At 39.7% G+C, this 12,408-nt stretch overlaps 2 pseudogenes; both read right to left on the bottom strand.

Moving 5' to 3' along the window:
- Positions 1-5,531: 5,531 nt before the first annotated feature.
- Positions 5,532-6,077, bottom strand: LOC149205736 (protein DETOXIFICATION 16 pseudogene; annotated as a pseudogene).
- Positions 6,078-11,651: 5,574 nt separating this feature from the next.
- On the bottom strand, positions 11,652-12,197 carry LOC149205735 (protein DETOXIFICATION 16 pseudogene; annotated as a pseudogene).
- Between the last annotated feature and the right edge of the window lie 211 nt (positions 12,198-12,408).

Genomic DNA, 12,408 nt, shown 5'->3' with positions numbered 1-12,408 from the left:
TATAAAGCTTCCCTTGAGAAAGATGTCCATGTCTTCTTGCATGCAGGGGAAGATTTAACATAAATTGATAGAAGTGCCACATTTAGCCAATTGGAAATGCTATTTGCAAGCGCAGCCCCTTTATTACCTAATCCAACTTTGAACACCAATACCCAACAAACGGGAACATGAACTTTATCATAAATATTTTTCAAATCTTTCAATCCATTGTGGCGCCCTGCTTTGTGAAAGAAGTTACAGATTGTGAAAAGACAATCCCAAATATCAAACACTCTATGACTTATAACATTTAATAGATTCTTTGTCTAGAGGATTCAACACAACATCTCCTGCAAGTCTCCCACATTAGTATGTACATCTTTCACAATCACCCATGAGCCAGAATTCAGAGATAACTCCCTTAATGTATTTGATGGCAATCCTACAATAGCTGCATCATCATAAGGTGTCTCCTTGAACATACTGCCACTGCTCTCATCAACATTCCTGGAGGGAAGAAGAACTCTGTACAATAAGCATGCTAGGATTTGGACCTTCACTGAAAACTCAAACAAATCCCCAGTTTCGTAGCACGCTACGAAACCACTCAAACAGGTAGCGCTGCGAAACTGCTAAAAAGAATTCTGGCGCTGCGAAAATACCCTGACTTTAAGCCAAGCTAAAAAAATTTTACTACAGCATTTTCAGTGATAACAGTGGCTCCACTTGGGATAGTGTGCCCTTGTGGTACACTAAGAACATGCAGCTCCAGTGCCTTATCCATTTTGACAAACTGAAATTTTCTTGACAAGCATGACTGTAGGAGAATGAGAACTATACCTACTGAAAAATGCTCAGTTGAACTTGAGCTTATTTGCAATTACCTCTACCTACCTACCCTAACCATTTCAACTTCTTCAGCTCAATCAATGTGAAATTTCCAATGCAGCCAATCATTTGCCTCACCTGATATTTGATTTCTTTGACTGTCCTGGAGTTCAGATCCAATATGATAGTGTAATGACCGCTTCCACTGAAATCTTCTCTGACTGTATCGGATTTCAGAGCCAATGTGATAGTGTAAAGACCGCTGCCACTGAAATTGTCTCTGATCTTCTTTGAACAACTGAAATACTGGAGAGTAAAACTCTTCCATATAATCAGCTATAGGATCCCAGAACACATGATCAGCTTGTCTTTTCTCGAAACTTTCCAGCTGTACAAACTGATTTTCAACCACCGTGTTCAGTTCCTCAATCGTGAAAGAGAAAGGAACCAGCGTAGTCTCCTTGTGTTCTGTCATAGAAAGCTGCTGAAAATAATGATCATGATAACACTCTTCATTTTCAGGCCCCTGATTCTCAACCACACAAGACTCCTCTGATGTACTATCCACTTTTCTATTTGACAAGCTATCCAGTTGCTTTTCTGAATCATTCCAACAAACAATGGAATTTTCCTCACTATTATGATTATTATTTGGGGTAAGCTGCTGCAAGGAATTACAAAATTGAGCAAGCTTTTCCTCTGCCTGAGGGTCATAGAAAATTTCCTTCAATATTTCTTCTTGCTGAGTGCAATTAATTCCGTCTTCATTATGATCTGAAGGCTGACAAATTTGCTGCATCTCTACATCAATATCAAAGGATAAAACATGGTTTTCACAGGTAAACTCTTGTTGCTCTTCATGCGGCGCTTCATGGAGTGTTATACCTTCTTCTTGGTGCTGAAAAACATTGTCATGAAGAGCCTCTAAAATTTCTTCATCTGTAAATTCATCATCACCATAATAATCCTCCAAGCACTGAATAAGATTCAAAGAATGCCTACAGCAATCTTTGAGCAGCAACAAAGAAGGATAACATTCTTTAAACATTTCACAGAACGCATCATGGAAATCAGCAAGAGAAGATAATGAATCATTTTCCAAACCTTTATACCAAGACCATGCCTCTCCTTCTAAAGTAGCCATAAACATCCTCATGAGACAATCTTCAGGGAAATGAACCTTAAGACTGCGTACATGTAAGTGAAACTTAACCAAATGGAGAGCAGCATCATCCTTCTTTTCATCTTTGAATATTGGAAGATCATCCACCCAATCAACCTTTGGCATAGGATTTGGAAAACCAGGGATATGAGACCGATTCATAGGAGCATACCTGGCATTCTTTCTTGCAGTGGAATCCATCTTGAAACTTCATCAAGCTACTGATCTTCTAGCAGTGGAGTCACCTTCTAATTTGTTCTTTGCTGTGTGGAGTCGCCAAGGTAGTTTTGCAGCCTTGAAAATCATTTGAACTCCTGCTACCTTCAGAAATTCAATCTTAAGCTCCCGGCAGACGCACCAAAATGTTATCACAAAACCAGTACTAGGGACTGCAACCAAGCAAGGTCTCATGTAACTGTTTCAGACCATACTTTAGATTAGGAATTAGCCTTCCTAATCAGAGAGGGCTCTCTCACGACTCTTGACAAAATCCTTCAAACACTAGAGGGCTAACTCTTCACACATTTATAAAAATATAGCTGGTTGGACATACATCAAATTGGTCTTCATTGGGCTATGGAGTCTCTCACAGTTAATAAACCAAATCACAGTCATCTCATAGAAGCCAAGGCTCTTTGCATCATCAGATGTTCAAACATAATTTACCTAAATCAAAGCCTGCTGAACATACAGGAAGTCAGAGCATTAAAAAATGAATTCTGAGTGATGTTCAAACATGCTTCACCAAAACCCACAGCTTATCAAGCACACAGGAAGTCAGAGCATATAATATGAATTCTGAGGGATTGTGCCATAACAAGGCTGTAAAAAGAACATTAAGAAACTAAACCATCATCACATTTGAACAAAAAGATGCATTGAGAATCTTGGGAAGAAAAAAAACCCTGTTTGCCATTACTGTAACAGTCCTTTCATAAGCTCTAGAAAACTCTGTTTTTGTATATACAATCCAACCCCTTCTACATCTAACCTTGGCCCATATATAGGCAAGCATACTAAAACACCTCGAGCATCCTCCTCCAGCATGAGGGGAGCCTCGAAGGTGGTTATTAATTATTCCTACATGCTACTCACTAATGCATTAATTACAAATATGCTGAACTATAATTACACACTATCCTAATCAAAATAAAATACTAATTTCATTCTCCTCGTATGCTTGATGCTTTCTTGAATGCTTTGACAGCTGTCCTCCTCCAATTAATCTGATATGGCTGAGCTACAGGTGCAATGGATGCTGATTTAGGATGCTTAAGAGCGCTGATAGCTCATTAATTGACCAGAAGAGATGCTCCTATCTTAACGGTCTCTGTCTCCCAACATTCTCCTAAAGTATAGCAGCATGTTCCCAAATCTTTTAATAACTCCAGGTATGGAACGATGCCAGGTTTCTGATGTGCTGTAGGTGGTCTTGATAAACAGCTGTTCCTTTTCCTCAACTCCTGCTCACCGTGTCAGACTAGCTGCTCTGCGCTTTTAAAATCATCACCTACAGCAGTTTCGTAGCGCGCTACGAAACTGCTGTGTGATTCCAAAAAATACACTCTTCCTCTCTGGTTTTCTAAATAATCATCAGTGTTCATGGCTTAAGCACTTGATTGTTTTGAAAAGGTTTGCTTGCAACAAATATCTCTCCTGAGGAAAAACTTGTCTCCTCTGTTAAAGGACTCTTGGAACCTCCCACAACATCCATGTAAGGTAATTTACTGCGTACTGGACCATCCACAGAAGATGAGTAATAATGTCTTGATCCTTCTGTGGGTATAACCTTTTGCTCAAGATACTCCTCACACCTGAAGGAGATAGACCATAGATCGTTTCCAGTTTGTTTGAGTTTTCCATCCTCATACCATTTAGCGCAGCTAAGGCCTTCGACTTACTGTATACAAAATAGCCCTTTCCAACTCTAAAAATCATCTTCACCTGAAACTGTAATATGAATTTAAATAAAAAGAATCATAACTGGCGCAGAAAGGAAAACATTTAAAGAGTATACTCCGGTCACCACTATTTGGCAAAGTGCTCCAGTTTCTCTGATATAAATTGCACAGCCTCTGACTATTCGTGCAGCACCATGGCATTCGACTGCTGGATGTATGAATTCTCCCAGCAACAAGGTATTGTAAGTAACAGAGGAAATATAGTTCTTCATAGGCAAACTTATATTCTGCTTCTTGAGACTCTGTTTTTTAGGCCATGAAGCACTTGGTTAATTTAATTCTCAAATTTCAGAGCTGTGATATGAACCGGTGAATTAAGTAAAGCCGAGGATCCATCTGTTTCTTCTGGAAGCAACCTAGATCTTCTCTGTAATATATTATGAACAAATGAACTCCCTTTCTGAGAAAACACATCAGATAAAGTATTTACTGCTTGGAAGATATCATGAGGTTAGGCACGAGTTGCAAACGAACCGCCAGATGGAGATTCACTGGTTTTGTTGTCTGCTACTTGAATTCTCCGCCATCCAATTGTCTCGATTCTGTAGGCTCCGGAGAAATAAATTGTAGGCCCTTTCTTATGCGCCCCTTAACATCATTCACGGTCATGAGGATTCGATTTAGCATGATACCGAGGACGTGGACGTATATAGATCAGCCAAAAGGCTAAACCTAACTCCTTCAGCGCCATCTGTATTATGACTCACGTCGGTGCCAAACCAATGACCTAAAATTTCGTTCTTGTTTAAAAGTGCATGATGTCCACATTAAATTACATTTAACTTTTATCCTCAGATTGCTCAGATAGTTTACGAGGATAGAACGGAAGTCTTGAACGAAAAGAACCCTGTTCGGATGGCGCAGGTGTATATAGTAACATCTTCATTACCTTTTTTTTTGAAGGTCGAATCACCGAACCATTTGAGAATTAATGCATTTACATTACCCCTTTGGAGGTTCATTCAATTGAAGAAAAAAAACAATTAATGACCAGATCAAGTATTCAAGGATGTCACTCAATTAGCGACAACCAAATCATTGATACTATTGCGTTCATACTATTCCAGTGATCTCATGTTGCAGACATTGCACTTGGACTCTTTCAGAACTGCATTTTTCATATCTGCCTTCGCCTCCTCCATATGGATATTGTCGGACAAAAAGATACAAGTAATGCAGCGGCCTTAGCTCTTGGAAATCCCATTGTCCTTCTACAACTTTTCGCTCTGTTTGCCTTTGATAACGCGAGTTCAATCCTCCATAATAGTGTAAGAGGCTCGAAAACATATGATAAGCCAGAAGATTGGCCACTAAACCATAGACACTGTGATCATCTCCATAAACTGGTTTTTTCCACAAAAGGCTTGATAATTCGCTATGCATGGTTTTGAACAAAATCCCTTACTCCACAAAGTAGTTCAACTCTTAATAGGGGTAATCTCTGTTCACAAGTGCATACCTTGGAGTATGAATGCGAAATTTTTGAAGGCGCTCATATTTAACCAAAACCTGATCAACTTCTTTTGGGTGCTCCCATATATCCTTTTCTGTGCAGCAGTGATAAATTTTTGATAAGATTTTCCTTTGTTAGCGCAATGTTCTTAGCAACAGAACAGGTGCTCAAATGCCGAAGGTCCCCTGCCGCCAGCATGCAGTGCAAAGGCTAAAATGACAGCTATAGGCATGCCAACCACATAGTATGCCCCAAGGTTTGCATAGGCACCCAACGTTTGCCATCCACATCCTCTAGCAATACCTGATAGAACACCTTGGATGGCATCCATAAATGTTGAGGGTACAAGCAGTGGCATCATGGTTGAAATGCATTCAACTACCTCTACTTCATTTCTATAAACATAGCCCCATACATTTCTGATAGAGAATAAAATATATCTTATCATAAGAGCCTCATTGACTGCCATACAAACCCCGACACACACTGATAACTGTGCAGTGCGTGAGCGTCCAGCTCCTAGTTCATTGGAAACTCGTGTACTTACAGCAGCACCCACGCCAAAGGGGATCATATATGCAACTGCATGAGTGCTAAGACAGATGGAGAGAACTGATATCTCAAGTTCAGGCTTAGGCAACAAACCGGAGAAGAGAACAAGCATTTCAAAAGACCAGTATTCCAAGCAACGCATTACTGCAGATAGAATAGTAAGCTTAAGAAAGTTTGTAATGTCATATAAAGCTTCCCTTGAGAAAGATGTCCATGTCTTCTTGCATGCAGGGGAAGATTTAACATAAATTGATAGAAGTGCCACATTTAGCCAATTGGAAATGCTATTTGCAAGCGCAGCCCCTTTATTACCTAATCCAACTTTGAACACCAATACCCAACAAACGGGAACATGAACTTTATCATAAATATTTTTCAAATCTTTCAATCCATTGTGGCGCCCTGCTTTGTGAAAGAAGTTACAGATTGTGAAAAGACAATCCCAAATATCAAACACTCTATGACTTATAACATTTAATAGATTCTTTGTCTAGAGGATTCAACACAACATCTCCTGCAAGTCTCCCACATTAGTATGTACATCTTTCACAATCACCCATGAGCCAGAATTCAGAGATAACTCCCTTAATGTATTTGATGGCAATCCTACAATAGCTGCATCATCATAAGGTGTCTCCTTGAACATACTGCCACTGCTCTCATCAACATTCCTGGAGGGAAGAAGAACTCTGTACAATAAGCATGCTAGGATTTGGACCTTCACTGAAAACTCAAACAAATCCCCAGTTTCGTAGCACGCTACGAAACCACTCAAACAGGTAGCGCTGCGAAACTGCTAAAAAGAATTCTGGCGCTGCGAAAATACCCTGACTTTAAGCCAAGCTAAAAAAATTTTACTACAGCATTTTCAGTGATAACAGTGGCTCCACTTGGGATAGTGTGCCCTTGTGGTACACTAAGAACATGCAGCTCCAGTGCCTTATCCATTTTGACAAACTGAAATTTTCTTGACAAGCATGACTGTAGGAGAATGAGAACTATACCTACTGAAAAATGCTCAGTTGAACTTGAGCTTATTTGCAATTACCTCTACCTACCTACCCTAACCATTTCAACTTCTTCAGCTCAATCAATGTGAAATTTCCAATGCAGCCAATCATTTGCCTCACCTGATATTTGATTTCTTTGACTGTCCTGGAGTTCAGATCCAATATGATAGTGTAATGACCGCTTCCACTGAAATCTTCTCTGACTGTATCGGATTTCAGAGCCAATGTGATAGTGTAAAGACCGCTGCCACTGAAATTGTCTCTGATCTTCTTTGAACAACTGAAATACTGGAGAGTAAAACTCTTCCATATAATCAGCTATAGGATCCCAGAACACATGATCAGCTTGTCTTTTCTCGAAACTTTCCAGCTGTACAAACTGATTTTCAACCACCGTGTTCAGTTCCTCAATCGTGAAAGAGAAAGGAACCAGCGTAGTCTCCTTGTGTTCTGTCATAGAAAGCTGCTGAAAATAATGATCATGATAACACTCTTCATTTTCAGGCCCCTGATTCTCAACCACACAAGACTCCTCTGATGTACTATCCACTTTTCTATTTGACAAGCTATCCAGTTGCTTTTCTGAATCATTCCAACAAACAATGGAATTTTCCTCACTATTATGATTATTATTTGGGGTAAGCTGCTGCAAGGAATTACAAAATTGAGCAAGCTTTTCCTCTGCCTGAGGGTCATAGAAAATTTCCTTCAATATTTCTTCTTGCTGAGTGCAATTAATTCCGTCTTCATTATGATCTGAAGGCTGACAAATTTGCTGCATCTCTACATCAATATCAAAGGATAAAACATGGTTTTCACAGGTAAACTCTTGTTGCTCTTCATGCGGCGCTTCATGGAGTGTTATACCTTCTTCTTGGTGCTGAAAAACATTGTCATGAAGAGCCTCTAAAATTTCTTCATCTGTAAATTCATCATCACCATAATAATCCTCCAAGCACTGAATAAGATTCAAAGAATGCCTACAGCAATCTTTGAGCAGCAACAAAGAAGGATAACATTCTTTAAACATTTCACAGAACGCATCATGGAAATCAGCAAGAGAAGATAATGAATCATTTTCCAAACCTTTATACCAAGACCATGCCTCTCCTTCTAAAGTAGCCATAAACATCCTCATGAGACAATCTTCAGGGAAATGAACCTTAAGACTGCGTACATGTAAGTGAAACTTAACCAAATGGAGAGCAGCATCATCCTTCTTTTCATCTTTGAATATTGGAAGATCATCCACCCAATCAACCTTTGGCATAGGATTTGGAAAACCAGGGATATGAGACCGATTCATAGGAGCATACCTGGCATTCTTTCTTGCAGTGGAATCCATCTTGAAACTTCATCAAGCTACTGATCTTCTAGCAGTGGAGTCACCTTCTAATTTGTTCTTTGCTGTGTGGAGTCGCCAAGGTAGTTTTGCAGCCTTGAAAATCATTTGAACTCCTGCTACCTTCAGAAATTCAATCTTAAGCTCCCGGCAGACGCACCAAAATGTTATCACAAAACCAGTACTAGGGACTGCAACCAAGCAAGGTCTCATGTAACTGTTTCAGACCATACTTTAGATTAGGAATTAGCCTTCCTAATCAGAGAGGGCTCTCTCACGACTCTTGACAAAATCCTTCAAACACTAGAGGGCTAACTCTTCACACATTTATAAAAATATAGCTGGTTGGACATACATCAAATTGGTCTTCATTGGGCTATGGAGTCTCTCACAGTTAATAAACCAAATCACAGTCATCTCATAGAAGCCAAGGCTCTTTGCATCATCAGATGTTCAAACATAATTTACCTAAATCAAAGCCTGCTGAACATACAGGAAGTCAGAGCATTAAAAAATGAATTCTGAGTGATGTTCAAACATGCTTCACCAAAACCCACAGCTTATCAAGCACACAGGAAGTCAGAGCATATAATATGAATTCTGAGGGATTGTGCCATAACAAGGCTGTAAAAAGAACATTAAGAAACTAAACCATCATCACATTTGAACAAAAAGATGCATTGAGAATCTTGGGAAGAAAAAAAACCCTGTTTGCCATTACTGTAACAGTCCTTTCATAAGCTCTAGAAAACTCTGTTTTTGTATATACAATCCAACCCCTTCTACATCTAACCTTGGCCCATATATAGGCAAGCATACTAAAACAACTCGAGCATCCTCCTCCAGCATGAGGGGAGCCTCGAAGGTGGTTATTAATTATTCCTACATGCTACTCACTAATGCATTAATTACAAATATGCTGAACTATAATTACACACTATCCTAATCAAAATAAAATACTAATTTCATTCTCCTCGTATGCTTGATGCTTTCTTGAATGCTTTGACAGCTGTCCTCCTCCAATTAATCTGATATGGCTGAGCTACAGGTGCAATGGATGCTGATTTAGGATGCTTAAGAGCGCTGATAGCTCATTAATTGACCAGAAGAGATGCTCCTATCTTAACGGTCTCTGTCTCCCAACATTCTCCTAAAGTATAGCAGCATGTTCCCAAATCTTTTAATAACTCCAGGTATGGAACGATGCCAGGTTTCTGATGTGCTGTAGGTGGTCTTGATAAACAGCTGTTCCTTTTCCTCAACTCCTGCTCACCGTGTCAGACTAGCTGCTCTGCGCTTTTAAAATCATCACCTACAGCAGTTTCGTAGCGCGCTACGAAACTGCTGTGTGATTCCAAAAAATACACTCTTCCTCTCTGGTTTTCTAAATAATCATCAGTGTTCATGGCTTAAGCACTTGATTGTTTTGAAAAGGTTTGCTTGCAACAAATATCTCTCCTGAGGAAAAACTTGTCTCCTCTGTTAAAGGACTCTTGGAACCTCCCACAACATCCATGTAAGGTAATTTACTGCGTACTGGACCATCCACAGAAGATGAGTAATAATGTCTTGATCCTTCTGTGGGTATAACCTTTTGCTCAAGATACTCCTCACACCTGAAGGAGATAGACCATAGATCGTTTCCAGTTTGTTTGAGTTTTCCATCCTCATACCATTTAGCGCAGCTAAGGCCTTCGACTTACTGTATACAAAATAGCCCTTTCCAACTCTAAAAATCATCTTCACCTGAAACTGTAATATGAATTTAAATAAAAAGAATCATAACTGGCGCAGAAAGGAAAACATTTAAAGAGTATACTCCGGTCACCACTATTTGGCAAAGTGCTCCAGTTTCTCTGATATAAATTGCACAGCCTCTGACTATTCGTGCAGCACCATGGCATTCGACTGCTGGATGTATGAATTCTCCCAGCAACAAGGTATTGTAAGTAACAGAGGAAATATAGTTCTTCATAGGCAAACTTATATTCTGCTTCTTGAGACTCTGTTTTTTAGGCCATGAAGCACTTGGTTAATTTAATTCTCAAATTTCAGAGCTGTGATATGAACCGGTGAATTAAGTAAAGCCGAGGATCCATCTGTTTCTTCTGGAAGCAACCTAGATCTTCTCTGTAATATATTATGAACAAATGAACTCCCTTTCTGAGAAAACACATCAGATAAAGTATTTACTGCTTGGAAGATATCATGAGGTTAGGCACGAGTTGCAAACGAACCGCCAGATGGAGATTCACTGGTTTTGTTGTCTGCTACTTGAATTCTCCGCCATCCAATTGTCTCGATTCTGTAGGCTCCGGAGAAATAAATTGTAGGCCCTTTCTTATGCGCCCCTTAACATCATTCACGGTCATGAGGATTCGATTTAGCATGATACCGAGGACGTGGACGTATATAGATCAGCCAAAAGGCTAAACCTAACTCCTTCAGTGCCATCTGTATTATGACTCACGTCGGTGCCAAACCAATGACCTAAAATTTCGTTCTTGTTTAAAAGTGCATGATGTCCACATTAAATTACATTTAACTTTTATCCTCAGATTGCTCAGATAGTTTACGAGGATAGAACGGAAGTCTTGAACGAAAAGAACCCTGTTCGGATGGCGCAGGTGTATATAGTAACATCTTCATTACCTTTTTTTTTGAAGGTCGAATCACCGAACCATTTGAGAATTAATGCATTTACATTACCCCTTTGGAGGTTCATTCAATTGAAGAAAAAAAACAATTAATGACCAGATCAAGTATTCAAGGATGTCACTCAATTAGCGACAACCAAATCATTGATACTATTGCGTTCATACTATTCCAGTGATCTCATGTTGCAGACATTGCACTTGGACTCTTTCAGAACTGCATTTTTCATATCTGCCTTCGCCTCCTCCATATGGATATTGTCGGACAAAAAGATACAAGTAATGCAGCGGCCTTAGCTCTTGGAAATCCCATTGTCCTTCTACAACTTTTCGCTCTGTTTGCCTTTGATAACGCGAGTTCAATCCTCCATAATAGTGTAAGAGGCTCGAAAACATATGATAAGCCAGAAGATTGGCCACTAAACCATAGACACTGTGATCATCTCCATAAACTGGTTTTTTCCACAAAAGGCTTGATAATTCGCTATGCATGGTTTTGAACAAAATCCCTTACTCCACAAAGTAGTTCAACTCTTAATAGGGGTAATCTCTGTTCACAAGTGCATACCTTGGAGTATGAATGCGAAATTTTTGAAGGCGCTCATATTTAACCAAAACCTGATCAACTTCTTTTGGGTGCTCCCATATATCCTTTTCTGTGCAGCAGTGATAAATTTTTGATAAGATTTTCCTTTGTTAGCGCAATGTTCTTAGCAACAGAACAGGTGCTCAAATGCCGAAGGTCCCCTGCCGCCAGCATGCAGTGCAAAGGCTAAAATGACAGCTATAGGCATGCCAACCACATAGTATGCCCCAAGGTTTGCATAGGCACCCAACGTTTGCCATCCACATCCTCTAGCAATACCTGATAGAACACCTTGGATGGCATCCATAAATGTTGAGGGTACAAGCAGTGGCATCATGGTTGAAATGCATTCAACTACCTCTACTTCATTTCTATAAACATAGCCCCATACATTTCTGATAGAGAATAAAATATATCTTATCATAAGAGCCTCATTGACTGCCATACAAACCCCGACACACACTGATAACTGTGCAGTGCGTGAGCGTCCAGCTCCTAGTTCATTGGAAACTCGTGTACTTACAGCAGCACCCACGCCAAAGGGGATCATATATGCAACTGCATGAGTGCTAAGACAGATGGAGAGAACTGATATCTCAAGTTCAGGCTTAGGCAACAAACCGGAGAAGAGAACAAGCATTTCAAAAGACCAGTATTCCAAGCAACGCATTACTGCAGATAGAATAGTAAGCTTAAGAAAGTTTGTAATGTCATATAAAGCTTCCCTTGAGAAAGATGTCCATGTCTTCTTGCATGCAGGGGAAGATTTAACATAAATTGATAGAAGTGCCACATTTAGCCAATTGGAAATGCTATTTGCAAGCGCAGCCCCTTTATTACCTAATCCAACTTTGAACACCAATACCCAACAAACGGGAACA

The sequence above is a fragment of the Pinus tabuliformis genome, chromosome 1_2 (assembly GCF_031772625.1).
Source record: "Pinus tabuliformis cultivar Carrire ecotype Pingquan chromosome 1_2, CPIR1, whole genome shotgun sequence".
Classification (NCBI taxonomy): Eukaryota; Viridiplantae; Streptophyta; class Pinopsida; order Pinales; family Pinaceae; genus Pinus; species Pinus tabuliformis.
Note: the sequence above shows the minus strand (reverse complement) of the source record. Positions and strands in the feature narration are given on the sequence as shown.